The sequence below is a fragment of the Cetorhinus maximus genome, unplaced genomic scaffold (assembly GCF_964194155.1).
Source record: "Cetorhinus maximus unplaced genomic scaffold, sCetMax3.hap1.1 HAP1_SCAFFOLD_2017, whole genome shotgun sequence".
Classification (NCBI taxonomy): domain Eukaryota; kingdom Metazoa; phylum Chordata; class Chondrichthyes; order Lamniformes; family Cetorhinidae; genus Cetorhinus; species Cetorhinus maximus.
This window is the reverse complement of record NW_027597957.1, coordinates 13,274-30,120: the sequence shown is the minus strand read 5'-3', so window position 1 is coordinate 30,120 and position 16,847 is coordinate 13,274. Positions and strand designations below refer to the sequence as shown.

General features: G+C 49.1%; 1 non-coding gene across 1 annotated transcript; it reads right to left on the bottom strand.

The window, feature by feature from the left end:
• Positions 1-14,985: 14,985 nt before the first annotated feature.
• On the bottom strand, positions 14,986-15,148 carry LOC144676853 (U1 spliceosomal RNA). The gene has a single exon (XR_013575439.1). It is a non-coding gene; the product is annotated as a U1 spliceosomal RNA (small nuclear RNA).
• Positions 15,149-16,847: the final 1,699 nt, after the last annotated feature.

The window sequence follows — 16,847 nt, the reverse complement described above, 5'->3', positions numbered from 1 at the left end:
CAGTGAAGGACAGCGAAGGAGGGACACCCATTGGCTGAGCCTTCTTCATTAAAAGAGTCCTTTTGGAATCCTGTGGAATTGAAGCTGCTGAGACCTACTGTCTGCAGGACTTGCCCAGCGCTGGATACTTCAATGTGACCTTCAAGAATGTTGCTGCCTGTGCCCAGTTCCTGAAGGTGTTTGAGGAGAAGGGAGACCAGCCACAGTTGAGAATCCTCACGGTGGAGCCACTCTTTACTCGGACTCCGCAATGGGACCATGTGGTGACTGTGCTTCACACTCGCTTGAGGTGCAGGCAGAGGCAGAGAGTGGGATATGCGGAAGGATCTGGCGGGGATAAATGAGGGAATGTGTGCCATGGTCTCCATTGTGGAAGAGTTCCGGTGCAGCAGCGGCACTGCGTTGACCCTCATGGTTGAGCGCACTGCCGCCTCCATGAGGAGAGTGGTGAGTCTCATGGAGAGGCTGCTCCAGGGACAGAATCAGGGGTTCCTGGGGTTGCGCTCAGGCCTGCAACCCCTCACACAGACGCTAACCTCAAGTGGTCAGTGTCAGTGTGGGAAGTGGATGGGGCACCCAGTATCCCAGCTAGCTGCCCATCCATCAGCAGCAAGCAGGGAGGTGCACAGCGACCTCACGTTGGATCATGACCTTCTTGTTGTCTCTGCGGGCTCCTCTCAGGGCGCTCTGGATGATGGCAGCAGCTCCTCCATCCCTCTGCCAGTGACTGTCACATTTGATGAGGCTGCGATGACTGGGACGATGCCAGCCGTGGCACTGGCCGCTCCCTCCCAGGCGGGGCCAGCACAGGCTCCACTGGCCAGAGGACGACACCAAGATCATCAAGGCCAACAGGACAGCAGAGTCAGCAGGCTGTCTCCAATGTCGGTGCCAGTGAGGGGAGAGCACCCGTAAACGCAAGTTTAAAGCACCTTAAGAACAAGAGGGACTGGTCACCGGTCATCTATTGTTCCCTGTTTTGTTTATCTTGTTTTAATGGTGTGACCACCAACAGCGGATATTGTTCCCTTCAATACTATGTGACTTCCAACATTAAATTATATTTGCTTTTGTGTTATTGGCGTGTGTCTGTTTCATTTATTTTGTAGGTGCAGGGTACGCCGGTATGTAATGCTGGATGTGGGTGGCTCAAAACTTTATTGCACAGGCACTGCGTCTATCTTGGGGCCCAAGGAAAGGGTGATTTCTGTGATCCAGGATGGAGGTGGCAGCCCTGGCATGAGGTGGTAGTTCTTATTTGGCAGCCTAGCTGAAGGAGCGTTGGATCAAGGCATCCCTGCCTCCATAGACGTTACTGAGTCTCCCTCCACACCCTCAGCGTTTTCCTCACTGTGCTCCTCTTCGGACTCACTCCGGGATTCATCATCTGTGGCCTATGGAGCTGTGTCAAGATCCTCTTCCTCCAGTGGGTCCCCCTTTGCCATTGCCAGATTGTGGAGAGCGTAGCATGCAAGCACTATCAGTGACACCCGCTCTGGGGGGTTATTGTAGTGCTCCCCCGAACGGTCCAGGCATCGGAAGCGCATCTTCTGAAGTCTTTTGGTCCTCTCTTACCACCCCCCTTTGGAGGCTTGGCTCCTGTTGTATTGCTGCTCTTGGATGACGGAGAGGCATCATGAGCCACCTTTTCAGGGGATAGCACTAGTCTCCCAGGAGCCATCAATCCAGATGGGCTGTAGCACTGAATAGCCTTGACGCCTGGGAGTGTCTCAGGATGTAAGTGACATGGGGTCTGCCTGGGTACCTTGCATAGACTTGCAGAATCTGCATCCTATGGTCACACACTATCTGCACGTTCATGGAGGGGAATCCCTTCCTGTTGACGAAGGCATCCGGCTTACCCACTTGCACCCAGGATGGGAGGGCATCCCAGTAATCGCTGCAAAGCCTCTGGCTCGCTCAGCCTGGCTGGCCTCGTCTTACGGAAATGAGTGAAGTCAATACCCGCCTGAACAGAGCTTCTGTCACCAGCTTGACACAACTGTGGACAGCTGATTGGGAGGCTCCACACAGATGCTCCACTGAGCCCTGGAAAGAGCCAGAGGCATAGACATTGAAGGCCACAGTGACCTTCAGAGCCACTGGCATGAAGTGTCCATCCACGCAGTCGGAGGTCATCTCAGGCCCGATCATCTGACAAATGGAGGTCACAGTCTCGCTGGAACGATGGAGCCACCTTCAGCATTGCACCTCAGACATATTGAAGTAGCTACATCACTGCCTGTAAACCCTGGCAGCAGGATAGTGGCATCTTCTGCGGCCCCTTGTGCCTTGGTCTACCTGCTGGCCCTGCGCCCCTTGTGCCTGCAACTCTCCTCCCGCAGGTCACTCCCCTGGACCTGCATTGGGACACTTGGCCTCCTCCCCCTTCTGCCCCTCCCTCCTCAGAGGAGGTGCCTCCAGCAGAGACCACAAGGCTGTCTGATACCTGGAAGGGTCCACACGATCCGAATCCTCAGGGGGCCTGGAAGACACCAACGAGTCCTGGAATGACGTGTGGAAATGCTCTGAATGAAGCCCCGATCAGAGATTCAGCTGACAAGTACCAATAAGCCACCAGCAGCAAGTTATCTCCAAAACTCCTCACTACTCACATCGACAATGCTGCTGACCCTTCTTACGCCGCACGTGGATGAGGTTTAGCGAATTGTGGGCTGCCCACCTGCCTGTGCAAGGACTGACAAGTCGCACGGGGAACATTCAATCAGCATCAGCTGAGTTGCTAAGGGCCTTAACTGGCCTCTTTATCAATGGCAGGCGCGGCTCCGACTTCTGCGTGGGTCCGCCGAGCGAAATATCGCACGAGTGCGCGATGACACCAGGACACTCGCCCGCCGCCATCGCCCGTCATTTTACACTTGTTCAAGTCGGGCGCACGCCCGCCCAGGTGAAAAGTCTGGCCTATATGTATTTCTGTAGACTGTATGTACCTTCTGTAACTTTGTAATTTCTGTAAGGCAACGTGTCACTCTGTACTTTCACCATTTTTTAAAATTAACTTGTACCAAGCACAGGCAGATAAGAATTCTAGAAGACATCTAGACATCAATTAAACAGTTAGGTTAGTGAGCCTCATACCGCTACCTGCACGTTGGTAGAGGAGAATATTGGCATCTTGAAGATGCGATTCTGAAGCCTCGACAGATCTGGCAGAACGCTCCAGTCCAATCCCCAGAGGGTCTCACAGATCATCGTAGCTCAGTGAATGCGGCCTAACCTGGCACTACAAAGGGGTGAAGACTTATTCGTGGGTGTGGACATCACTGCCTAGACCAGCATCTATTGCCCATCCCTAGTTACCCTTGAGAAGGTGATGGTGAGCTGCCTTCTTGAACTGCTTCAGTCTATGTGGTGTAGGTGCATCCATAGCACTGTTAGGGAGGGAGTTCCAGGGTTTTGACCCAGTGACAGTGAAGGAAAGGTGATATATTTCCCAGTCAGGATGGTGAGGGGCTTGAATGGGAGCTTCCAGGTGGTGGTGATTCCATGTGTCTGCTACCCTTCTCCTTCTAGGTGGTAGCGGTGGTGGGTTTGGAAGGTGCAGTACAAGGAGCCTTGGTGAATTTTTGCAGTGCATCTTGGGGATGGTACACACTGCTGCTACTGTGCATCGGTGGTGGAGGGAGTGAAGGTTTGTGAAAAGTCCAGCTAAACGCGATTAGGGATGGGCAATAAATGTTGGCCGAGCCAGCGACACCCACATCCCATCAATCAAAAAAACAAACACCTCACCCGGAGACTTCAGAGAGGCACAACTGATTTGAGCTGGGCTGCTCCAAAAAGCAGGGACAGAATTGTTATGTGAGCCATCGAATGCTGAAGCCTTTTATCCTCAGGGTGGGGATTTGTAGAAAGTTTAGCTTTAATAATTAGCTTGTAGTTCAGTCATGTTTAGTGATCAACCAATCGAAGTATGTTCATCAATTAACCCAACATGACTTTGCTGAATTGTAGTCAATACAGGACATTAGTGCATCACATGACTAGGCCCTTGTTAAAAGTCAGATCCACACTTGATCGAGTGGACACACCACACGGCCCCAAGCCAGTGCTCTGAAGTCAGTCAATGTTGATTCGATTAGAATGTAGCGTCATTGTGCTTCCTAGCAATTGAAATTCAGATTGCATTTCAAAATTTAAATGAAGAAATTTAAAAGGTTTATTGTGTGAAGTAAAACAACTGCAAGGTTCTAAACAATTAATCAGAACCAGCTTAGTCTTTTTAAACTGGGAGTGTTGTAAATATATAACCATCCTCGTCTCTGTAAATTTAGTGAAGTTCTGTAATCGGTTTTTGTAGCTGTGTAGTTCCTGTGACTTTTATTCTTTATGAACCTGTGATATATTAGTCTATATCTTGTACCTGTACCTTGTTACCTTAAGATAAAAGCAAAAAATTGCAGATGCTGGAAATCCAAAACAAAAACAAAAATACCTGGAGGAACTCAGCAGGTCTGACAGCATCTGCGGAGAGGAGCACAGTTAACGTTTCAAGTCTGTATGACTCTTCACCAGAACTAAGAAAAAATAGAAAAGAAGTGAAATATAAGCTGGTTTAAGGGGAGGTGGGACAGGTAGAGCTGGATAAAGGACCAGTGATAGGTGGAGATTGCCAAAAGATGTCATAGACAAAAGGCCAAAGAGGTGTTCACGGTGGTGATATTAGCTAAGAAATGTGCTAATGGTGACATTAAGGGTAGAAAGCAGGACGAGCAAGGTACAGATAGCCCTAGTGGGGGTGGGGTGGGGGGAAGGGATCGAAATAGGCTAAAAGGTAGAGATAAAACAATGGATGGAAATACATTGAAAAATAATAGAAATAGGTGGGAAAAGAAAAATACATATAAATTACTGGAAAAAGGGGAAGAGACAGTTCATGATCTAAAGTTGTTGAACTCAATATTCAGTCCGGAAGGCTGTAAAGTACCTGGTCGGAAGATGAGGTGCTGTTCCTCCAGTTTGCGTTGAGCTTCACTGGAACAATGCAGCAAGCCAAGGACGGGCATGAGAGCAGGGTGGAGTGTTGAAATGGCAAGCGACAGGGAGGTCTGGGTCATACTTGCAGACAGGCCGGAGGTGTTCCTCCAAGCTGTCACCCAGTCTGCGTTTGGTCTCTCCCATTGGGAGAAGTGAATGCAGTAGACTAAATTGAGGGAAGTGCAAGTGAAATGCTGCTTCACTTGAAAGGAGTGTATGGGCCCTTGGACGGTGAGGAGAGGGGAAGTAAAGGGACAGGTGTTGCACCTTCTGCGGATGCATGGGAAGGTGCTGTGGGAGGGGGTTGAGGTGTTGGGGCTGATGGAGGAGTGGATCAGGGTGTCTCGGAGGGAACGATCCCTGCGGAATGCCACCGGGGGGGTGAAGGGAAGATGTGTTTGGTGGTGGCATCATGCTGGAGTTGGCGGAAATGGCGCAGGATGATCCTTCGAATGCAGAGGCTGGTGGGGTGACCTCAAGGTAACCTTGTTACCTTAAGTTTAATACAGCAGTAATCTCTATGCACTGATATATGCATTTGTGTAGACTGTTTGTACTTTCTGTAACTTTGTAATTTCTATGACGCTATGTACCAATTTGCACTTTCACTATTTTAAAAATTAATTTGTAACATTTAGGTGAATGAGTCTAAATGTTAATCAGTAGTGTTGGGCACCACACTCTCCTAACATAATCCAAAAATAGAACTCATCATGCACATGGGTTGTACTTTGGAAAGAGTTAAAAGCACCAGCTTTAAGCTGTCAGGCACTATGAATTTGAAGATTGAACTGGGAGCAGTAGACCACAGAACTGATAGAGAAAAGGTGGGGGGAGGGGGAGAGAGAGAGAGGGGGGGAGGGGGAGTGAGAGAGAGGGGTGGAGGGGGGAGAGAGAGAGAGAGGGGGGAGGGGGAGAGAGAGGGAGAGGGGGAAGGAGGGGGAGAGAGAGGGAGAGAGAGAGGGGGGAGGGGGAGAGAGAGGGAGAAAGAGAGAGAGAGAGGGGGGGGAGGGGGAGAGAGAGGGAAAGGGGGAAGGAGGGGGAGAGAGAGAGGGGGGAGGGGGAGAGAGAGGGAGAAAGAGAGGGGGGAGGGGGAGAGAGACGGGAGAGAGAGAGAGCAAGTGAGCCTAGCTTGAATGGAGAAGTAAAAACTGTATTAAGTCAGTAAATTCACTGCCTAATTGGTTAATTCTTATTTTTGGTGCTTAATAAACATTCCTGAGTTACATTACTAGATTGTGTTCTGTTGCCTGAATGGTTAAAGTCTCAAAAGAACAAACTAATATTGGGTGAGTGGATTTGGAGGTTAAAACCCTGAAAAAACTTAGTGGCCATGTACTGAACAACTCCACACAGACACACACAACAGGAAGAGACCAGCTGAGCTGCTACTTGGATACAAAGCAACAGCAAGATGCCAGAGCTGAGGGAGATCAGTGTAGATCAGGAGGTCTGAGATCATGATGCTGAAAAAATGCAGAGGCTGCTGCAAAGCTTTATGGAGACCACTGAAGGCGGGCGGTGGGGGGGCACGAGACAGTCTGATCAAATACTGCTGAGACAAAAGAATCTGAGGGAGAACGGATACACCATTTTACCCCAAGCTGTACACTGTCATTGCCGAGAAGGGAAACCGTGCGAATCTCCAGCTGCCAGAAGCAGTACTGTGTGGCACAAATTCTCCATGTGTCGAAAAGGATTCTGGTGACAAAGGCATAAGCAGCAGATGAACCAGATGTAGGAGCTGAGGCAAAGCTGACATCCAGTAATCCACAAGCCCAGGTCAGCAATGCTGACGGCAGGCACACAGCTAGCTATCCAGAGGGGAAAGCACCAGTTCCAGAGGGGAACCTAACCCTGACATGATGGCCAGAGTTCCCAAAACAGCAGGCAGGGCCACGATGCGACAGGTTTGGCTCAAAGAAGGGCAGGACTGGGCATTAAATATTCTCGGTGTTTGGGAGAGACAGGAAAGGGGGGAAACGGCCGGGGGTGGATGGGAGCGGCGATATTGGTTAAAGGTGGCTTTACAGTACTGGAAAGAGAGGATGTCCCAGAGGGGTCAAGGACAGGATCTCTCTGGCTAGAGCTAAGGAATGAAAAAGTTGCAATGACATTGATCAGTGTAGTATATAGATCGCCAACTAGTGGAAGGGATGTGGAGAGATAAATTTGCAAAGTAATTTCATAGAGGTGCAAGAATTATAGAGTAATCGTAATGGGGGACTTCAACTATTCAAATTCACACTGGGATAGGAATAGTGCAAAGGGACAAGAGGGGCCAGAGTTCCTGGAATGTGCTTAAGATCATTTTCGGCGGCAGCATCTTTCCAATCCAACCAGAGGGCAGGCACTGCTGGACCTGCTTCTGGGCAATGAGTTGGCCCAAGTGGTCAAATATCACTGGGAGAGCCTCGAGGGGACGGTGATCATTGTATCATAAGGTTTAGATTGCCCATGGAAAAGGACAGAGAACAATCCAGAGCAGGGATAATTAATTGGGGGAAAGACAACTTCGATGAGATGACAATGCACCTGAGTCAAGTGAGTTGGAATCGAATGTTGGCGGAAAAGACAGTGGCTGAACAATGGACCATGTTCAGAGAGAAAGTATTGTAGACAATGTCAAGGTATATTCCCTTGCAGGGAAAGGTCGGACAAATAAATCCAGAACGCCCCTGGATGATGAGAGATGGAGGTGAGGTTGAAATGGAAGGAGTGCACATATGTCAGGTGGAAACTACAATCGACAATCAGGCTAAATATAGAAAGACCAAAAGGGAAGTGAAGAAACTAATAAGAAAAGCAAGGAGAGAGCCTGAAAAGAAGCTTCCAGCGAACATAAAAGGGAATTTCAAGGTCTTCTATCAACATGTATATAAAAAGAAAGGTTGGTAAAAGAAAGGGTAGGGCGGATTAGGGACAACAAACGGGACTTGCACGTGGAGGCTGGAGAAATAGTGGAGGTATTGAACAAGTAACGTCTGTCTTTACAAAGGAAGACGATGCTACCCAGGCCGAGGTGAGAGAGGAGGTAACTGGTACAGTAGAAGAATTTACAATTGATAGGAAGGTGGTGTTGGAAAGGCTATCTTTACTTAAAACAGATAAGGTACCAGGACCGGATGAGATGCATCCGAGTCTTCCAGTCTTCCTTAGACACCGGCGAGGTGCCAGAGGACTGGAGAATTGTGAATGTTACACCCTTGTTCAAAAAGGGTTGCAAGGATAAAGCTGGCAACTACAGACCAGTCAGTTTGACCTCAGTGGTAGGGAAACTTCTGGAAACTATAGTACCGGATAAAATCAATAATCACCTAGACAAGTGCAGGATAATTAAGGAAAGTCAGCATGGCTTCATCAAGGGAAAATCATGTTGAACTAACTTGGAGTTTTGCGGAGGTAACAGAGAAGGCTGATGAAGGAAATGCTGTTGATGTGGTGTATATGGATTTTCAAAAGGCATTTGAGACAGTGCCACACAACAGACTTGTGAGCAAAATTCTAGCTCCTGGAATAAAAGGGAAAGTAGGCACTTGGATAAGAAATTGGTTGAGTGACAGGAAACAGTAGTGATAAATGGTTGTTTTCCAGATTGGAGGAAGGTTTGTAGTGGGGTTCCTCAGGGGTCAGTTGTGGGGCCCTTGCTCTTTCTGATATATATTAATGCTCTAGACTGTGGTTTGCAGGGCACGACTTCAACATTTGCAGTTGATACAAAGATTCAAAATGTTGTCAACTGTGATGAGCATAGTCTTGAACTTCAAAAGGACATCGACGTTGAAGATGCAGAAAATTTGGATTTATTTTAAAGTACTAGCCAGGACCAGCAGCTAAGGCACCAAAGCATACACAAACAGTCGCAGCCTTACATGAAAGCTATAAACTTGTACAAAGGGCTCAGCTGTAAATTTGCAGTTAGGAAATGGGAGACACACGGGCGGGGACACGGGATAACTCAATCAAGAGATGGGGAAGCCCATTTCGCACCGTCTGATAGCAATCTTCAAAAGGACAATGCCCAGTCCCTGCACTGCAATTACTGTACAAGAACACAATTATCAGCCCACCGGGGGGGGGGGTCATTGTGCTGTGGCCTTTGTCTAACGAATACCATTAAGTTGTAACTGATAGTAAAAGATATATAAACTGTGCTCATTTCAACCTCGGTGGAGAAGCGCCCGAATTTCCCAGCATTTTCTCCCTGCATGTGTAATAAAGGAACCACCTGAATATTGCATCTGGACTCCGAGTGTTGAAATTTTGTCCCAGAGTATTCCTCGGACCTTTCAATTGGTGCTGCGAGCAGGGCCCGAAGGATGCAGGACACCGACGGGGAAATGGGATGAGTCAGTGTGAATTCATTTTTATTCATACTAAATCCGACTCCGTCCCGATCCAGGAACCGTCAGGCGCCCCACGTATCAGAAACCTGGGCTCCAGGCAATAGTTCAAGGGGTGGTAAGGGTGGGGTAGTTCGCTTGTCTTATAGATTGTTATAATTACATCCGGTATTAGCCGCAAGTAACGAGTTCGGTCAGAAAGGACCCAGGGTAAGAACCGTACCGCTGACAACAACTATACCCCGACCGTCTTACCCAGAGATGGCCAGTGGTGACAAACTCGAGTGGGGACCAGAGGGATCCTTGACACAGCATTGAGCTGACAAAAATAAGAAATCGATAGGCAAAATGATAAAGAACAATTGGAACCCATTTGACTCACCCGCTGATCAGAGAAAATGGTGGGATAATCAGAAAAAAGACAAAGATGATGAAGCCTGGATCCTAATGTTAAGACAACACGTAGAGTTAAGTAAGAAAGTAAATCGAATGTTGGCCAACAAATCCCAAAATGAAGAGCTGGTCCAGGCAAAAAATCTCATGTCAGTTTCGGCAGCTTTACCACAGCCACCAGTAGCTGCACAATACGCAGATAATGTAGATTGGAACGGGCTGGTGGAACAAGCAGCAGGATATGAGGAACAACGGGAAGCGGGTTGGGAATCACCACCCCCGTAACCCGTGGCCCCAATTAAGATAGAGCATGTGCCCCTGGTGCCCGGACAACCAGGCAGACCAGGCACAGCAGCAAGCTGATTTCCGAGCCTTTAGAGCAGAAATGGCACAAGACTTAGGGCAAGCCCCAGTTAATTGGAATACAGTGACTGGAGTAAAACAAGAAAAGGGCGAGAGTGCCCATGAATATGGCAATCGGAGGTTTGAGGCATATTGTAACTACAGGGTTGTAGGTGCTGCGCTGAACCGAGACGATGTACAGATTATGCAATTGTACAAGGATGGCCTTAGCCTGGCCCACCAGGCAATCCTAAACACCAGGCCTGGGCCCACCAGGCGATCCTAAACACCGGGCCCACCAGGCGATCCTAGACACCGGGCCCACCAGGCGATCCTAGACACCGGGCCCGGGCTAGTAGACAAGAACACATATGATCGAGGAAGATGGGCCACCGGGGTAGATAACCACATAGGGAAAACTAAGATAAAGGTGTCGGCAGTGAGGTTACAGACCCCACTGAAATGGTGGCCACTGCAGCAGCCGTTCCTAAACCCGAGGTGTGCTTTAATTGTAAAAACCCGAACATAAAATATTTACAGTGTTAGATGTAGCCAATGGATTTTGGTCGATACCATTGGACCAGGAATCCCAAGATAAATTCGCTTTCACAGTGGGAGGGAGACGGTGAACATGGGCGAGGCTCCCACAGGGATTCCACAACAGCCCCAACATCTTCCATCGGGTCACGAGTGAGAAGCTGAGTCCGTGCGACGTAGAGTCTAACAACAGTACAATCTTATAATATGCAGATGATATCCTAATAGCGTCAGAATCGGAAAGGGGCCACATCGGAGCTCTCCTCTGATAGTCATAAGGACACTGAAAAATGCTGGATTTAAGATAAACCCCTTTATGAGTTGCTGACCGGGAGGGCGATGCGCTTGCCAGAGGGCAGAGCCACCGGAAGTGAGGATATGGGACCCATCAGAGATAAAATTAAAAACGATATTAAGCAATTGGATGGACAGCTAAAGGAATTACAACAGGAAGTGAAGGACCAACAGGCTATCAGGGATTTAGAAGAGAGGACAAAAGGGGGACCCCCGTCACCACCGGCTGAGGTCGGAGACATGGTGTTTGTTCAAATCACCCCTAGCCAACCAGGTTTTGCCCCAAAATGGACTGGACCGTACGGAATTATTCACGTGCCTGCGCCGATATGAAGGGAAAAGCTAGGTGGAAACACTGGTCGCAACTGAAAAGGTATGATGTAAGTAAGAAAGACTAAATTACCAGGCAGCGGGGGGAAAACGGGCAACGAGCAGTCCGTACTGTGTAGGCCAAGTGGTTTAGGATTCATTCCCGATCTGGAGGACCGGCCATCTGAAAGACAAAAGGGGGAATCCTCAACTACGGGGAGGGTCACCGTGGGCTGTGCACAAGGAGGGACGTAAAGGAGAAAGCTACAGTGTGTGAGAGATTTTTCGCAATTTACCTTCACACCCCAGGAGAACAACAACTGGGGTCACTGTCCCGGGGAGGAAGACTTGGGAATGACAGATACCTGGCATTGGATCTTGAGGGCCAAACACGGAGAGTTGACTGCAACGGCGGACCCCCGGACCGACACCACCCTGCTATCACAGGACACGACGACACCACAGAGACTATCTTGCCCAGACATGACCCCTGGGCCACAGAATGGACTGGTACTGTATACGGACGGTGAACTCTTGTATGATAATGTTAAACATGAAATTGTACAGGTAATTGTGAACCTGGCAGGTATGCGACTGCCAGAGTATTGCAGAAACCAAGCGCCCCTACGAAAACTGTACAAATTACTGAGTAAGGCTGTGATTAATCAGGCGGCCGACGCCACGGGAGCCACTAGATTCAGGGCACCACCAGAAGAGAGAGTTAGTTAACAATGTACTGACAAGGGTGAACACAGGGACTTCCCTGGTAAACTCTCTCGACATTCAAGGAATCAACTCCGAGGTCACGAATCTTAAAGGGATCATGAGGCAGCTTGCTCATAAGAGTAGCGAGGGGTGGTGAAACGGCAGCGGCCCTAGGGGGCAAGAGTGTGGCATCTGTATTGGAAAGCGTACACGTTATAGAGACCCATGCTAAAGCCACCAGCCAATTAACAGAAAGGGAGGAACGACAAGAGGACAGCACCCAAAAAAGCCAGCTTACGGCCGGTGGATGATCGGGCAATTAAGACACAATCTGGGCAAGATCCAAAGTGGGGAGGTACCGGGCTGGATCAACAGTGCCCGGTTGTGGGGGATGGACAAGAACCCAGGCGTCATCGACGCATGTACATTGAAAGGAGTGACCAGGGTGTATGCGGTGATTCAGAAGTGCACCTCAAACCAAATGAACGTGATAGGTATGGGCAATCCCCTCAGTCACAGCAGACACGGGCCCACACCCTCAGTACCAAGTGGAGAACATTGGGTTAATCTGAGACAATGACTCCCTCCGGTACTACCCCATAGATATGCATGCCATATGCAAGAATGAGGGCATACACGGGGAATCACTGAGCGGGTGCAGGAGGAAAGGTAGCCTCACAATTTGCTCCCATCCAGTTGGAACGGGGGGGGGTGCTGGACAAATGCGGGTACAACCGAACGGAGGGTTGTATATTAGAAATTACCCACAGAGAAAACCATCACACCCGCTCAGGATACAAGGGAACCCCGGCTCCCAGTTACTATCAGACACGCGTGAATGATGTACGTCCAACAAAGGGGTCAGGTCTCAGTCAACCCCTCCGACACACTCCACCATGCCCTGGAACACTATGACGAACCTAAGCAGGCCCCAATTCCCAACCTTCCCGAAAGTCTGACAAAGTTGAAAGGTGTCTTACGAAAGGTGAGGAATCAGCATTACGTGTTACAGGCGGTGTGTAAAAGGCTAATCAATGATATGGAAGAGCACTTGAGAGATCCGACATGGTGGGAGCAAGTGTGGGAATGGGGGCTGAATGCGGACATACACCCCTGGATAAGAATAAGCTCTCATATACTCGTCGCAGTGCAGCTAGTGTTAGCATTGTTTAACTCTAATTCTTTCAATGTCTTCTCCAGACAATCCAAAAAGTACCAGGAGACCATGAGTGGCGTACTGAGAGGCTGCGAGGAGACATTTGCGTTACATTATGGGACCAGCAACACTCACACACACACAGATTACACAATCCACACTGACATCACTAAAAATCACAGACGGAATCTCAGTAACAATCCACATGCTTTGCACAGTCTTGTGTTGGGGGTTTAGTGTTTGATATTTCGAACTGCAGTGACATTCCCGACAAGATGAGTTAAAGTTTTAACCTTAACCAGAAAATGGCTGAAACATTGTTTTCCTGGGATGAACACGTCAAAGGACAGGAAGAATCAGAAAGTTGTCCTGCCCTGGGATTAACATATCAATGGACAGGCCTCCTGGGGAGCAGATTGAGAGACATCCCAACATGCCAGGGGTGGAGTCTGCAAACTGCTCATTCAGGATATACCTGGCTAGGAACCCAATCCGAAAACCGCCTCCAGAGTGCGGAGCTAGTCCCCACTCTGGTTTAATGTGCGTGTGTGTTCCCTCTGTCTCAATCTGCTTTATAACTCTTTGACTTGTTTGTATTTGTAACTGAGAGTGAATCATTGGCTCTTGCGTTATTTTGTTTGAAAATGTTCTTTGCTCTCTGTTTTAATGGAATTAATTTTCTCCCCCACCCCTCAAAGAATTTTTATTTTGAAACCTGCAATCTGAAGATCCAGACTGGGACAAGGACTCTTCTTCTTCAGGAGTTTCCTGAGACCTTCTCCAAGGCCGTGCCCCATGGGCCCACGTGAGTTTGTGTCCGTTTCTTACCCTGAGATTTAATTTCCTCTCCGGGACCCTGGTTTTCGGTGGCTCCGGTTAACCAGTTCCTGTTGGACTGCGGGCCTGGAGTTTCAAAAAGAAAATCCTGGGGTTAAAGTAGCCCAGCCTTGCAATCCAAAACTTACATGTTAGCCTCCAGTGTGTGAGGAACAGGAGCCCCACAAGAGGAAATGAAAAGTCCTAAAGTGAAGCTGCCTAAAATCTTGTTATAATTCAGGGACAATGCGTGTATTTTGGGCTGTGCGATCATTCTGACGGTTAAACGGGATTCCCGGTGGTCATTTTACTGAGGGTTTAGATTTCTATCTGCCTTTCTCCAGTTTTCTTTCTGTTTATTTCTTCGCTTTGCGCTATTTAAGCCTTCAAGGAATAATCACAGGTGAATTGATGGGCCTACAGCAGGGCAAGTGAGCTGCAGAAGGGGCAGGGAAAGACTTTTACACATGAGGAGAGGGGGCAGGAGTTTCAGAAGGTAGGAGTCACACAGGGGGCTGATTAAGGGGGAGATTATACAGAGGGGGTGGGAGGCTGCTGTTCGTTTCGGAGGGGGATAATTAGAATGAACATGGGGACAGGGTGCTTGTTCATGTTTGAAATAGTGAGGGGTCGCTGCTACATGTTTAAAATGGTGAATGCATATGAGTTAATAGCTGATATGAGTTTGTATTTATACAGACGTCCAGATAGATAGGGGGTGGGGCGGTGCTGGGAGTGCGGGGACTGTTGTGATGGTGGGTTGGGTGTTAGATGGGGGTTGTTTGAGAGAGATTTTTGAGTGGGCAAACGCGGGGTTAAAAATGGCGCGAGTAATTTGGCGGCCACGAAACAAACGGTCTGGCGAAAATGATGCATAGATGGAATAATTGTCGGCTGATAATGACAGGGAGGAAAAGAATGGGGGTTGGATAATATTTGCGAGGAGGAAAGAAAAAGCTAAATAACCAGTCCAGTATAGATTTTGAAGAGCACACATTGGGGGTTATATATTTCTTTTTTCAGAAAAGGTTGCTGACAGGAAATAGAAGAGAAAATGAAAGATATGATGAAATCTATTTTTTGAATTGTGAATCGGGGAGAGCGCAAACGCAGTCCCCCACTACCACAAATTTTACAGTCGAGTATCCCGCATTTGGGGACATCGCAGGCGTCAGCACACCCGAAGTGCAATGGGCTAGCATCGTCCTGGGAGAACCTTTTTTTTTTGCAAAAATATACTTTATTCATAAAATATCTTCAACCACATTCCAAACCATTTCAAAAACACCATTACAAGGGTACAATCCGGTTCAACTTTAACAAAATGTATCACCAGGTGCATCAGTACAAACAATATTACAATCATTTACAGGCTTTCACTTTGAGCTGTACAGCCCGAGGGGCTCTAAACAGTTCCCAGTCTCTCGGTGCGCTGTGGCAGAAAGGTCTTAGACAGCGGCCCTTCCCCATTGCGCTTTTGCAGCAGCTGCCCCAAGCTTTAGTGCGTCCCTCAGCACGTAGTCCTCGGCCTTGGAATGTGCCAGTCCGCAACACTCGGTCGGGGACAACTCTTTGCGCTGGAAGACCAACAAGTTTCGGGCAGACCAAAGCGGGTCTTTCACCGAGTTGATGATCCTCCAGCTGCAGTTGATGTTTGTCTCGGTGTGTGTCGCTGGGAACAGCCCGTAGAGCACAGAGTCCTGTGTCACAGAACTGCTCGGGATGAACCTCGACAGAAACCACTGCATCTCTCTCCAGATCTTCTTTGCAAAGGCACCAACTACAAGGATGTGAACAACGGTCTCATACCGACCACAGCCACCTCGAGGGCAACATGCCAAGGGGGTGAGACTCCTGACTTTGACAGTCTGCTCGGGGAACCATCCCACAGGGTCCACCCTCTCCTTTTCCCTCAGGGCCTCTAGGACGTTACGTGCTGACCACTGCCTGATGGACTTGTGGTCAAAGGTGTTTTTCTGCATAAATTTTTCCACCAGGGACAGGTGGTACGGCACGGTCCAACTACTTGGAGCGTTCCGCGGCAGCGTGGCCAGACCCATCCTTCGCAACACCGGGGACAGGTAGAACCTCAGCACGTAGTGACACTTGGTGTTTGCGTACTGAGGGTCTACGCACCGCTTGATGCAGCCACACACAAAGGTGGCCATCAGTATGAGGGCGATGTTGGGCACGTTTTTTTCCCCTTTATCTAGAGGCTTGTACATCGCGTCTCTGCGGACACGATCCATTTTTGACCTCCAGATAAAGCGGAAGATGGCTCGAGTGATCGCCACCACGCAGGAGTGTGGAATGGGCCAGACCTGCGCCACGTACAGCAACAGCGAGAGTGCCTCACACCTGATGACCAGGTTCTTACCCGCAATGGAGAGGGAGCGTCGCTCCCACATGCCCAGTTTCCTTTTCACCATAGACACTCGCTCCTTCCAGTTTCTAACGCATGCCCTGGTCCCTCCGAACCATATCCCCAGCACCTTCAGGCCGTCAGCCCTGACAGTGAAGGGGACAAAGGATCGGTCAGCCCAGTTCCCAAAGAACATGGCCTCGCTCTTCCCACGATTTACCTTGGCTCCCGAGGCCAGTTCGAACTGGTCGCAAATGTGGATCAGTCTGCGCACCGACAGCGGATCCGAGCAGAAGACGACGACATCGTCCATGTACAGGGAGGCTTTTACCTGAGTGCCTCCACTGCCTGGGATCGTCACTCCTCTTATGCCCGGATCCTTCCTGATGGACTCGGCCAAGGGTTCTATGCAACACACGAAAAGAACAGGCGAGAGAGGTCAGCCCTGCCTGACTCCAGATTTAATCGGAAAGCTATCTGTTTCCCACCCATTGATTGAGACTGCGCTACTGATGTTAGTGTAGAGCAGTTGGATCCAATATCGAATTCCCTCCCCAAACCCCATTTTGGAAAGCACATCCACCACGTAGGT